The sequence below is a fragment of the Ceratotherium simum genome, chromosome 22 (assembly GCF_057802395.1).
Source record: "Ceratotherium simum simum isolate JZ-2026a chromosome 22, ASM5780239v1, whole genome shotgun sequence".
In the NCBI taxonomy this organism is placed as follows: domain Eukaryota; kingdom Metazoa; phylum Chordata; class Mammalia; order Perissodactyla; family Rhinocerotidae; genus Ceratotherium; species Ceratotherium simum.
Window position 1 is genome coordinate 40,279,759 of NC_141921.1, and position 14,170 is coordinate 40,293,928.

Genomic DNA, 14,170 nt, shown 5'->3' on the forward strand with positions numbered 1-14,170 from the left:
TTTTTGTCCATTATTGGATAGTTTTTATAAGCACCATTTTTAATGACCAGCGGGAGGATATCTGATCACCATTTCCTCATTCAACAAGGGCGAACTGACCACTTTGGGGAACAATTTAGCCTGATCTTGTAAAATTGAACACTTGCACACCCAGCCATTCCTCCCCTAGGAGCATGTCCTAGAGAAGATATTAGAGCTGGGCCCCACTGCTGTAGATAAGACTGTTCTCAGGAGCATTGTTCCACATGGAAAAACTAGAGGGGCCAGCCCAGTGGCGCAGCAGTTAAGTTCGTGTGCTCTGCTTTGGCCCCCCGGGGTTCGCAGGTTTGGATCCCGGGTGTGGACCAACTCACAGCTTGTCAAGTCGTGCTGAGGTGGCATCCCATGTAAAGTGGAGGAAGATGGGCACGGATCTTAGCCCAGGGCCAGTCTTCCTCAGCAAAAAGAAGAGGATTGGCATCAGATGTTAGCTCAGGGCTAATCTTCAAAAAAAAAAAAAAAAAGGAAAAACTAGGAAAGACCCAAGTATCCATCTTGTTGATGGATACTCTCAGGAGATTCTGAATACCTCCAGCTACATGCAATGGCATGTCTGGATGTTGCTACTATAATATTGAGTGAACAAAGCAAGTCTCTGAAGCTACTATTTTTAGAAAGCACATACACAAGCAAATCTAAGCAAGATATTGTTTGGGCACCCACATATGACTGGTAAAACTACATAAAAAAAAGGCAAGAGGATGACAAACACAAAATTCAGACTGGATTCTACTCTAGTTCAATGTAGAAATTAATTTGGTAAACAGTTATTGAGCGCCTACTAAGTCCCAGCTCCTCTGTTTGCTCTTCATATACAGCAACTTATTTACTCCTCGCTCAGCTCTGTGAGCTATTTACTAATATTAGCTGCTTTTTACAGGAAGCCAAGACTCAGAAAGGGTAAGTATGATGGTTAATTTTATGTGTTAACTTGACTAAGCCATGGGGTGCCTAGATATTTGGTCCAACATTATTTTGTGTGTTTCTGTAAAGGTATTTTTGGATGAGACTTATATTTAAAACAGTAGATAGAATAAAGCAGAGAGCTCCCCTGATGTGGGTGAGCCTCATCAAACGAATTGAAGGCCTGAATAGAACAAAAAGGCTGACCCTCTCTCTGAGTAAGAGAGTATTCCTCCTGCCTAACTGCCTTCAAACTGAAACATGGGCTCTTCCTGGGTCTCCAGCTAGCCGACTCACTCTGCAGATCTTGGGACTTGTCAGTCTCCATAATGGCACGACCCGATTCCTTATAATAAATCTTTCTTTGTATACATACATGTTAGTGGTTCTGTTTTTCTGGAGAACCCTGAATAACATAGTAAGTAACTTACCCAAAGGCCACAGGGCTAGGAAGTGGTGAAACAGGTCTGGACTCTAGAGCCAGAAAGCTTATCCACTCTCCCCCACTGCCTCTCCAACATGAAACTCCTCTTGGAGGACTCCTAAGATTCAAAGAGGATTTGAAGTGTCAAAACTCTATAATCTGAAAGGACAGGCTTTCCCGAAAACCTATATGATTCTTGCTTTAGATGCTTCGTAAATCATACACTTTCTTCTTTGCTGGGCACACAACCAATTTCTAATATCACATTTGGATTCTAACAGGCTCACACCCAATACAAAGTATCCGGCATTCTTCACTGGTTTCCATCAGAGTACAAGAGGAACAATCTGCATTTCAAATCATTGCGTTTGTTGTTATGACAACACACAGCCTGGATCTGTTCCGAGCAGCGGTATGTATGCAAGGTCCCGCGTTTGAAAGCATTTGCTATATGTGATTCAGAAGGTCTCTGACAGAGGTGGGTCTATTCACACTCATTGCCATCTCCCCCCACCACACACAAAGATGAAAATGTTTCTTAGCTACCTTAATGCAATGTAAAAAACATAAAGAACGCACAAAAGCCTATAATAAGAGAAGCTCTCCCAGCTGGGAAGCTGAGCGTGGGCTCTTTCTTTGCGCTCATCTTTGCAATAATGTGACAAAACGCCAGCAGCAGAGAGCACAGTGAAACTTGATTTCCTTCTAGGAATTTACTGAGTGTCCTTCAAGTCAACTTTCCTTATTCTTTTACATACACACACATCAGTGACAATACATGTTTTCATTTGCATATATGTGTTTCATTCCACAATTTGGTTTTTGTTGTTATCTGTCAACAACAACAAAAAATCCGTTGGTATTTTGTTGTTATTACATTCCTAAGAATTTTCTACAGTTCATTCCCTTAACTATGTTAAGGAACTGTCTTATAAATAGAGCCCGTGGTTTTTCTCCTATTTATAGACATTTAAGTGTTTCTAGGTTTTTGTTTTCTTTGCTAGAGTAAACAAGACTGCAATGAACAACTTCTTGGGTGTCTCTCTAGGCACATGTGGGAGAATTTCTCTCAGGCATATGACTGAAATGGAATTGCTGGCTCCTCCTGTATGCACTTTTTCAGTGTAACTGGATATTAACGTGATACTGCCAAATTGCTCATCAAGGAAGTTGGTCCAGCATATCCCTCCTACAATAGAGTATGTAAGTTTCCATTTTCCAATCCCTTAACCAATGCTTGATATGGTCAGATTTTAAGCTGTCCTCAGTGGGTGGCTGTGATATGATATCTCGTTGCTAGTTGCAGTTCCCACACTACCTAACAGGTTGAGTCTCTCCTCCCATGTTACTGGCCCAGCCGGTTCACACACCTTTCATGATCTGTTTCTTTTGCTGTTGGTTGTTTGCCTTTTACTTTCTCATGTGTTAGAAATTCTTTACATATTCCAGACACTAATTTAGTTATATGTTGCAAATATTTACTCCCAGTCCAAAAAGTAGTTTGTCTTTTAATTTTGTTCACAAAAGACTTGTAGTTAAAACGAGCAAAATTTATCAATGTTTCATTTGCTGATTTTTTTGTGGGGGGAGGGAGGGGTCTTTATAGGAATTCCTTCCCTAGCCTGAAGACTTAAAGATATTTTGTTCCATTTTCTTTTAACAAAGTATTCTTTTTGCACCTAGGTTTTTGATCTGGGGATTTATTTTTGTGTATGGTATGAGGTAGGGGTATAGTTTCCATTTTGTTGCTCATATGGAAAGTTAACTGTCTCTGCATCATTTGTAAAAGTGTTTAATGGTTCATGTTTTCCCTACTAGTTTATAATGCCAACTCTATCATGTATTAAGTTTCTCTATATATTTGTGTCTCTCTGTGAGCTCTTTATTCTCCTACATCAATCTATTACTCTTTTTCTGTATTGCTATCAGATTGTTTTCATTATGATAGCATTAGTCTTGGGAACTGGTAGAGCAGGTCTTTCTTGTTCTTCTTCAGAATTTCTTGGGCTATTCTTAGATGTTTACTCTTTTGCATGAATTTTAGAATCAGTTTGTACAGTTTTGTTCCCCCAAAACTGTAGGACTTTGATTGAACCGTGTTGAGTTTATGAATTAATTTGGGGAGAATTGACAATTATGACAGTTATATGTTGAGTCTTTTCATCAAACAATATGGTATATATTTCCATTTATTTGAGTCCTTTATGCCCTTTAATAACATTATATAACTTTGTCTATAAAGTTCTTATAACACTTTTGTTAGTTTTATTCATAGTTAGATGAGGTCATAGGCTTGCTATGAGAACCAAATAAGGTAGAAGATGCAAATGCTTAGAACACTGGTAAGAACTCAATTAGTGTTAACAACTATTAATATTGTCTCATAAATTTGTGGCTACTGTGAATAAGCTATTTTTCTATTATATTTTCTAATATATTTTATGATTTATAGGAAACCTATTGATTTTTTTAAAAAATGTGGACCTTATATCCAACAACTTTTTGGACTCCCTTTTTAGGTCTAAAATTTTGTGTGTAAAACTTCTTAGATTTTTCTAGATAGACAGTCATAACTTCTGCAAATAATGAAAACATTGCCTTTGCCTTTCCAATTCTTATATGTATTTTTTCCTTTTTCTTGTTGTATTGTATTGGCAAAGAATTCAAATACAATGTTGAATAATAGATGTTAAAGCAGGTGCCCTTGCCTTGTTCTGAGTTTTAGTGGGAAAGCTTCCACAATTCACCATCAAATACCATGTTTGTTTTCAAGTTTTGGCAGTTATTTTATCAGGCTAAGGAAATTTCTATTTATTTTTAGTTTGCTAAGAGATTTTCTATTTTTTTTAAATCATGAATAAGTGTTGAAATGTATTATCACCTATTCCACGTCTACTGAATTAATCATGTCACCATTTTTCCTTTAATCAATTAATGTGTTGAGTTACACTGATAGATTTAAAAACTCATATCATCCTTGCATTCCTGGGTAAAGCTCAATAGTCACAATGTATTTATTTTAACAATCTTCTGGATTCACTGCACTGATAACTTATTTAGGATTTTTCCATCTGTGTTTTATAAGTGAGACTGAAATATAATTATATGTTCTTGTACTGGAAGATTCATAAAATTGGTCCTCTTTACTCTTTTAGGCTTCGTCTGAACAAATTATATATGAAAGGGATTATCTGCTTTTTCAAGCTTTGGTAAAACTCACCTTTAACATCGTCTAGGCTCAAAATTCTCTCTTCTTTCCTGATTTTAAAAATTCTCAGGGTCCCAGGTCTTGCTCAGATGTCATCGCCTCTGTGAAGTCTTCTTTGATTCCTCTCCCCCTACCCTCTTACTCTCTTTGGAAATCCATTGCAGTCGCTCCCTCCCTGGCAGCCTCAGATCAATTCGTTTGCACCATGCACAGCATTTATGCTTCATTTTTTTGGATGTGACTCCACCTCTCTCAAAGTGCCTAGCACAGGCCTTCTCTTAAATGTTCAGTATGCATTTGTCATATGAACATCTACATAACACTACTACTCTAGCTCATCACATCCCATACACACACACACACACACACACACACACACGCACCGGGCAGATAGGACTATCATGAGAAAAAAATGTTTTTATTTTTAATCAGTTTCTGACACTAATTATTGTGATATAGCCATGTCTGGCAGGGCTTTGCTCTTATGTAAGAAATAACATTACTTAGGCTCCAAAGTGCTGGCCAGTGCAGCAAGGGCCAGTTGGGAGAGCGCAGGTAGGCAACAACATTTGTTGAGGATTAATGAGTTGAATAAAGCTTCTGCCTTACATACTTATCACAGAGGTCTATTACTCTGTATATAAGTAATTACAGCACTTGTTGCAGTCAACGGCGTGGCTTGGAGACAGTAACCCATTTCGTCCTTGCCATTCCAGCTCAGTGTGGGGTGGTGAGTGGATGCTGATTAAGGAGCTGGAGAGCCTAGTTACAGTTCCAGCCCCACTACTGGTCCTGTGTCTTTGGGCTACAGGCATCTGTACAATGCACGGACTGTGAGAGAAAGCACCTCCCAAGGAGTGCATATTTTAATTGTTGGACTGGACAAGATGATTTTTAAGTGTCTATCTAGCCCTACAACTTTATGATTTATAAGAACTTAAAATGCAAGGAGTACAACACTGAGAACTTGGTTTGATAAGCTTCAAATTCACTGATGGTGGGACTTCTCTTGGCCAAGTTATTTTCACATTGCTTTTAAAGATGCTGATATTTCTTCCTTTGTGATTCTCTTAGGATAAATACTGCCTGAGTTGGCATCAAAGAAAGACAAGGGAGCCAAAGGAGCTCCCTAAACACTTTGTCCCTGTCCTGGGTATCCCAAGGAAGGTAGCAGAAGTGGTTGAGTATGTCTAGGAGCCACTGGAGCTTACCAGAGGCCTGAGTTTGGGGATTATCACATATTTGGGAAGGAGTGAGGGTAACATCTCTAAAATGGATGAAATTACTGTGAAATCAGTCATTCTTTTTTTTTATTTAATTCAGTCACTATTAATAAGAGATTGATACATACATCTGCTAAGTCAGGTGAGAGATGGTAAGATGAACATGACATGGCTGCTGTCTTCAAGAAGCTCACAGCCCAGTAGGGGAGTGGAGAGAGTCATTTGTAAAGGGATGTGAGGAAGCCAGAGGGAGAAGAGGTAACCGACAACCAGAGCCTCCGGGAAGCCTTCCTGGGAGAGGTGACGTGGAACAGGGCAGCCTTGACATAGGTAGGGATTATGATTGCAGAGCAGAGGGTGAGGGAGGAGGAATCAGCACTGATCGGAGGGTACAGCATGTGCAATAATTCTGAGGCAGAAAAATGACAGGCATCACGTCCCCCCATTGGCATTGTGAATGTCTCCAGCTATTACCCAGAACGAGGGCATTGAGATGGTCATGTGACAGACCTCAGTGCATCCCACTGGTGACTCACGAGCCCATCTCAACGCCCAGGACTGTCCTAATGGGTGGCCACCTGCGTGTTGTTGAGAGCATCCTGAATGCCTATTTGCCTTTCAATTATCTTTCCCAATGCCCATCAAGGTGTTTGGGTTTCCCAGCATTAAATCCACTTTTCCACGATAAAGTACTATTTAAGAAACATAATTTGGTAAGCAGCAAATAGGTTACTTAAGAGGGGTAACTTATTAACAAATTAGCTGCTATACAAAAATCCTTGTCCAGGGGTGTAAATGCCCTGAGGGGAAGGGGCACAGGGAGATTCAGGGCATCCGTGGTGGTGGCGGCAGACCCAAGACTTCGGGAGAGATGAAATTCCCGGGTAATCTGGTTGCAAAAGTATAAGAACACTGTGAGTCTAGAAGTGGGAGGGAGAGGCAGGACACGCAGAGGGGTCTGCACCTGTCAGGGTGGTTGTCCACAGTGGGGTCACCCTGCTGATTGCTCCTCTCTCTCCCATCACTTCTACATGGAGAAAAGGAGTCATGCCATCAAAACGCTAATGCCTGCTTCTCAGAGAAGATAAAAAATAGTCATCTCAGAGAATTCTAAAGCAGTCTTGATTACATTTCCTATTTTGGGAAAAGTGAGCTCATCTCATGCTAAGATGGGAGATCAAAGCCCTTTATTTAACAGTGGAGCCAATGCTACCTGAGCATCAACCAGCCCCCTCCAGTTTGCCCCCTCCAAGTCTCACGCCCTTTAAAGGGATAACAGCAAACACTTCTCTAGTGTTGCTCTGTACCAGGCACTGTTTGAAGTACTTCATGTGCATTAATCCATTTAATACTCATAAGTGCCCTATGTGACATGGTGATTATGTCACTTTTACAGATGAGGAAATTGAGGCATCTTGCCCAAGGTCACACAAATAGTAAGTGGCAGAGGCAGGATTCAAATTTAAGACATCCGGATATACTCTATGATTTTAAATAATACACTTATAACTTCCTTTCTAGGAAGAGTTTAAATAATAATGACTATCCAGTAACCAAGCTGTATCAGTTAGTAGCATAAAACCACAATCATTTATTACTATAACTCATGCCTTTGTAGGTATGCTAGGGGTCAGCTGCTGTAGGCTGGGCTCAGTTGCATTGGTTCATCTGTGAGTCAACCGGGAGCTTTGTTCTAGGCTGGAAATGGCTGGGCCATCTTGTCTCTATATGCCCCCATCATCCTCGTGTAACGCAAGAGAGCAAGAGGAATCACGCAAGGGCTTGTGAAGCTTAGTCTCAGAACCGGCATGCTGTTACTTCTGCCTTATTCCATTGGTCAAAGTGCATCACATGATGTTACGGAGTGAACGTTGTGTCTCCCCAAATTAATATGTTGAAGTCCTAACCCACAACATGATTGTATTTGGTTGTGAGACCTCTGGGAGGCAGTTAGGTTCAGATGAGGGCATGAGGGTGTGGTCCCCATGATAAGATTAGTATCCTTATAAGAAGAGACGCCAGAGCTCTAGCTCTCTGCCATGTGAGGACACAGCAAGAAAGCAGCCGTCTGTAAATCAAGAAGAGAGCTCTCATCAGAACCCAAAAACGCTGGCACCTTGATCTCAGACTTCCAGCCTCCAGAACTGTGAGAAATAAATGTCTGTTGTTTAAGCCCCCCAGTCTATGGTGTTTTGTTATGGCAGCCTGAGCTGACTAAGACACGTCGGAAGGGAAAATACACTCCACCTTTATGGGAGCTCCATCAAGTTACATGATAAAAGGTATGGCCACAGGGAGAAGAGAAGTGGGGCCATTACTGAAATCCATCCACTTAAGTCTTACAAAGGGACACTGATTCTAGGCTCTAGAAAAAGTGGAGAAACAAACCTTCCAAGTCCCACATCACTGAAATCACTGAAGGAGTAGCATGTAGGAATAGAGATGGAGACACAAACTTTCTAATACATCTTATTTTATTTTTTAGATGCCAATCTTGTTCTGGGTAAAAAAGACCCACAGAGCAGAGAAAATGGAATCTCTTTAAAAAGATGGCTGATGTGAGTGAAAAGGCACTTAGGTGACAGCACTTTTTAAATCTTACTGCTATAAACAGATCCAGGCTGTGTGGCTTTAATTGAGTGGCATATTCCCCCACATTTATCATAAACGTTTATGACCAAAGTTTTCTTCTACACTTATAACGATGTGTTGAAGGGGTAACATGAGGATAACACTGGCCCATTTCTCCATTTTAGATTATCTTCCAGAAACTCAAGTACAGCCACAGAAATCATCCCCAGTAATTTCAAGTCGGCAGAGTCAGGCTAATTATCTGCAATTTCATCTGTCAAAATAGTTTGGAAAATAATCACATGATAGGGGAGTGAGTCTGACGGAGGGCATCTCCAAAGCTCTGAAACTTTCCCAAGTTTGAAAAAGTGGTAGACTGGACTTGGGTAGAGGACATTTCACCATCTGTTTTTTGAGCCCATATGTCTGAGTCACAGGGTCACGGTCTGTGGCTGGTGAGGATGTGGCTTTGCCCTGTCTGAGCCACATGTGATGTCATAGAGGTTCCCACAGGCGTGGCCAACATACAGAAGCCGTGTGGAGGCAAGTGCACACCTTTTCCAAGGACCCACCTTCAGTGCACGCCAAAGGCTCAAGTCTTGCAAGGGCACATTATGGCCGGCACCACTCTGAGGGGTCAGTGCCCAGTTCTGTTTGGCACCCTCTGCTGTTCAGGTTGTTAAATATCTGACCTATCCCTCCTCTCGGCAGGATATTCTTGATGGCCCTCAAATCCACTCTCCGACTTTCCCTGGGAGGCTGATGTTTCTGGATGCCCTTGCTTTCCGGCTTCCTATTGGACTCAGCCATTGAGGGGGGTGGGAAATGGGGGAGCACTAGCAGGAGATTGACAGGCGAGTGTGTAGGAGCGGGAGTGAGTTGGTCCCCTAGCTGCCCAGTCCATCAGCTGGGCAGTAGCTGCTTTTCTCCACTAGGGGCCGCAGCTCCCACCAGTCCCAGCACAGCTGCTTCCCCGGGGTCCAGGACCCACTCCTCCACCCCTCCTTCAGACCTAGAGGTGGTAAGAGCACCCACCAAGCCCACAGGGCATCCACAGCTCTTAGGGGTCTCCACTAAACCCGCCCACACCTTTGTAAATAGACCTAAACTAAACCCTCCTCAATGATCCCATTTGACTGCACCATCTGTTTCCTGCCAGGACCCTGACTATTCCAAGCGGTTTAAAAAAAGTGGGGGGCGGGCTGGCCCCATGGCTTAGCAGTTAAGTGCGCGCGCTCCGCTACTGGCGGCCCGGGTTCAGATCCCGGGCGCGTACCAACGCACTGCTTCTCCGGCCATGCTGAGGCCGCGTCCCACATACAGCAACTAGAAGGATGTGCAACTATGACACACGACTATCTACTGGGGCTTTGGGGAAAAAAAGGAGGAGGATTGGCAATAGATGTTAGCTCAGAGCTGGTCTTCCTCAGCAAAAAGAGGAGGATTAGCATGGATGTTAGCTCAGGGCTGATCTTCCTCACACACACACAAAAAAAAGGTGGGGGCGGTGGAGAACCCAATGGGATGGCTAATACGTTAATAGAACAACAATAAACAGTAACAACATGAACACAGACTTCTTGTTCCATCTGCAGAGATAAGAAGATGTATGTAAAACGGAACGACTTCCTTCCCTTCCTTTGTCTCCCCACCTCTCTTCTGCCTTCCCTTTCCCCCTCTCCCCTTCTCTTTGGGCCTCCATCTCCTCTCTCCTCCTGTCCCTTCTTCCATCCTTCAGCCCTATGGAGGCCTGTTCTGCACCAGCCCTGTGTGAGGTTCCGGGAGACGGAGATGAGTCAGCCGGTCTTCGACCTCAAAGAGCTCACAGCCTAGGACTTACCCACCCTGGAAGCACAAAGTAGGCTGGACCGAGCAGAGGTTCCTGAGTCCACAGGCCTGGGCCATGTCCCTGTTCTGTCACTCACCAGCTGGGTGACCGTGCATATCAGTTAAACTTACCCGCTGCTGTTCCCATATCTATAAAACAGGAACGCTTCCCGCCTACCTCATGGAGTTCTTATGAGCTTTCAAGGCGATAATGTATGTAAAGCGCCTAACGCCATGCCCAGCAAATAGTAAGTACTGAAAACCAGTGGGATTTTTCTCTTTTCTTCAGTGGAAGTAAACAATGACAGTATCACCTAGTGGTGAAGAGTGTTAAGATCTCAGGCAAGTTGCTCCTGGGTTTAAATGGAGCAAATACAAACTACCTCCTACCCTTTTCCCAGGGGGGTTATGATGAGTGTATGTGATTATATATGTAGATGTACATTATAGTATATGCACATGTATATTACATATGTATATTATGATACATGTATGTATAAGGTTCCAGATTATAGAAATAGTAAATATCAACCAAATACCAGCACGTATCGTATATGATGTTGGTGCATATTTCAACAAGCTCTTCACTTGTTTCCTTTAATCACTGGACAGGTGACCGCCTCACCCCACCTCATCCCAGGGTCCCTCATTATTTATTTACTGAGAATTTTGAAATAGTCTGGCCAGGGGAATATTGGAAATCAATTTGTCTGCTGACATGGCAGCAATGGAAAGAGGGTCCCTGGGTCCCAGGCCATTGTCATTTAACCCCCTTACAAGTTCCCATGTCTTGTGAGCATCCTGAAGAAACAGGGAAATCGGCATCATGAACATGGCTGCGATCACCAAGCATGCCCTTGCACTGCTGGGGTGGGGGGTCCCTACCTTAAGACATGAGTTTTCTCCATCCTGCCCGTCTGCTGACAGGGGGACATCAAAAAGCCCGAAACAGCTGCACAGCGTCAGATAAATGCCAGTTGGGACGGCCTGCCTTTGATCAGCAAATCCTTACAGCAAAGCTCTAATTCTCCTGGTACCATTAAAATGAGTGTAAAGGGCTTCCTAATGCTTTTTTTTTGCTTTAACCTTTCCTCCACACGGGAAGTTCGCAAGTAAGCTTTCCATGACTTTTATAAACAGCAGTTCCCCCGACTCAGTGCTGGATGAGAGCAGTGGCATCCCGGGGGCCTTGTGAGACAACATCTGTCAACACCAAGTCTAAATATTCATTACTGGTGACTGAGGAGAGCACCATGAGTCACCCCTGCACTTGTGTCCCTGGCACAAGCACGGGATGGCAGGATACCAGCTATGGCAAGCTCGTTGGGTGATTGCCTTTTACTAAACCATCACATGACAAAGCCTGCATTTCCTTGAGATTTGAAGGATGGTTTATTTTCATAGTCCTGAAGACACAGGGAGGATCCTTAGCACCATGTGACTTCTCTAAAACTAAATTATGTCTGCAAGAGTTTATGACCTAAATACTTTTATTTATATACATTTATTCTTGCTACATATTGATATAACTATGATAATGATAATAATACAGCCACAGCTACCATTTGGTGAGCATCTACTCTGAGCCAGGTATGTAAGTGTTTTACAGATATTGTCTCAGGGTTCTCAAACTTGTGGAACAGACCAATAAGAAGTGCCACACAAAAGGGTTCCTTGGGCAAAGAAGTTTGAGAAGGTGCTTATTCAGGACTCTGACAAGTCTTGTGGCCAGTATGCAAAAGTTGGCCATTTTGTTTGGCATTAATGAATGCCCTCAAGAAAAGAACTCAGAGCAGCTGTGACAGTAACTTAAAGAAAACAATATTTGAGTTTGGACAAATTATCCAGCAGTGAAAAACAGCCCGAGGGGCTGCAGAATGCTCTCTTCTTCTTCCACTGACCATACATGAATGGCCCACAACACACATGGAAACACATCCCTAGAGCAGAAAGAAAGCCAAAAGCGAACAATACCTACCCCTCCACCAGAAGCCCCCAACTGGGAAATAGATGTACTTATTCTGTAGATTGGAGCAGTGGTGCTCTGTCTGACCCCCATTAGAATCACCTGGGGAATTCCAAAAAAAGAAGGATTCTGATTCAATTGGGCTAGACCGGTGGTTCTCAGGGCAATTTTGCGCCCCCTTTCCCAAGGCGACATTTGTTAACGTCTGGAGACATTCTTGATTGTCACAACTGAAAGGGGGTTTGCTACTGGCATCTAGTGAGTAGAGGGTAGGATGCTGCTAAATATCCCACAATGCACAGGGTGGCCCCACTACAAAGACTTACACGGCGCCAGGTGTCAACGGTACTGCGGTTGGGAAACCCAAGGCTAGATGGAAGCTCTGTAAGGCCAGAGACCTTGTCTATCCTGTTGGATGCTGTGTCTCCAGCATCCTGCAAGGGTCTGGCATGGAGTAGGCCTTCACTAAATGCCTGAAGACTGACTAATCAAATATGAACCAAATCCAGCTGCATGAGAGAGAAAGTCAAGATGAGGTCCCATTCAATCTCTCCCTATTATAATCATCACAGAGACGTCACAGAGAAAGATGACAGTTATTATTGGATGTACTATGTAGGTACATTTCTAGTTTATATACTCTTAGCTTTTCTCTCCAAAACTTTTGACAAGAAAGTAAATTTTAACCCTCTTTGAGGTTTTCTTGTCTTCTCCAGAAGTCTGCGTAATAAACTAAATGTTTGTGTTTCCCTGAAATGCATATGTTGAAATCCTAACAGCCAACGTGACGGTGTTAGGAGGTGGGGCCTTCGGGAGGTGATTAGGTCTTGAGGGTGGAGCCCTAATAAATGGGATTCGTGCCCTTATGAAAGGGACCCCAGAGAACTTCCTCACTCCTCACCATGTGACGACACAGTGAAAAGATGCTGTCTATGAACAAGGAAGCAGGCCCTCAACAAACAGTGAATCCACCCGTGCCTTGATCTTGGAGGTCCCAGCCTCCAGAACTGTGAGAAGTAAATGTTGACTGTGTAAGGTACCCAGTCAGCGGTATTTTTGTTATAGCAGCCCTAACGGACTAAGACAGTCTGTCTCTGAAGACTTTGGTTCAGGAGGTGAAGAGGAGTGAACTGTATTTAATGAAGGAAAAGCAGGCCTTCTGCTGCCACACCACAGCTACCCTCGTCATACTTTCCATGACTCGGAAGGAGCCTGTTGCTGCTGGAATCAGTGCAGCCCCCAAGGAGCAGTCATGCTCCTGGATGCCAGAGTCAAGAGCTACCCAGTAATGGTTTGTTTCAAGTTGCGATTTGAAGAAGTGGGGCTGAGAATTGTGTGTGCAAGTACAGTAACTCTATATCTACCAATTAATGCCCAGGGTTGAAATTGTGAGAGGTGCCAAAGAGGAATAAAAACACTCAGGAATGCCCTGCCCCAGCAAGAAGAGAATAACCAAATGTATAAACCCCATGTGAGGCCTGGGTCCTGGATGTGTCTCTCTACCCCATTTCTGAGGGTGATTATATATACAAAGTTAATTTATGGGCAGCTTGCACCAGCTGTGAATGGAGGGTGTGGGATTTCTGCAACTTTTCCTTTCTAACCGCTTTTCTGGTTATATTATGAATGTGGTTGCAGCAGGATTTACTGACAGCTCAGAGGTGGGTGTGAGAGAAGGAACGAGTAGCTGGAAGAATGAAGTGTCCACTGGCCGAGATGTGGAGGACGGTGGGAGGATCAGGTTGTGGGGTGGGGGCCCTCAGGAACAAGCTGACTTGAGTAAGGTAAGGTCGAGACACCTCCGGGACATCCGAGCAGTGAGGCTGGGCAGGCAGTTAGTTGTCTCTGTGAGCCTGGGGAGAGTCTGGCTGAAGATATCAAGACACGATGAGCTCACCAAGGAGTGAGTGTCATTGGCAAAGAAAAGAGGTCTGAGGACTGAGCCTGGGCAGCCCAACATTTAGAGTCAGAGCCTGAGAAGATCCCTCAAAAGTGACCGAGGAGCAGCC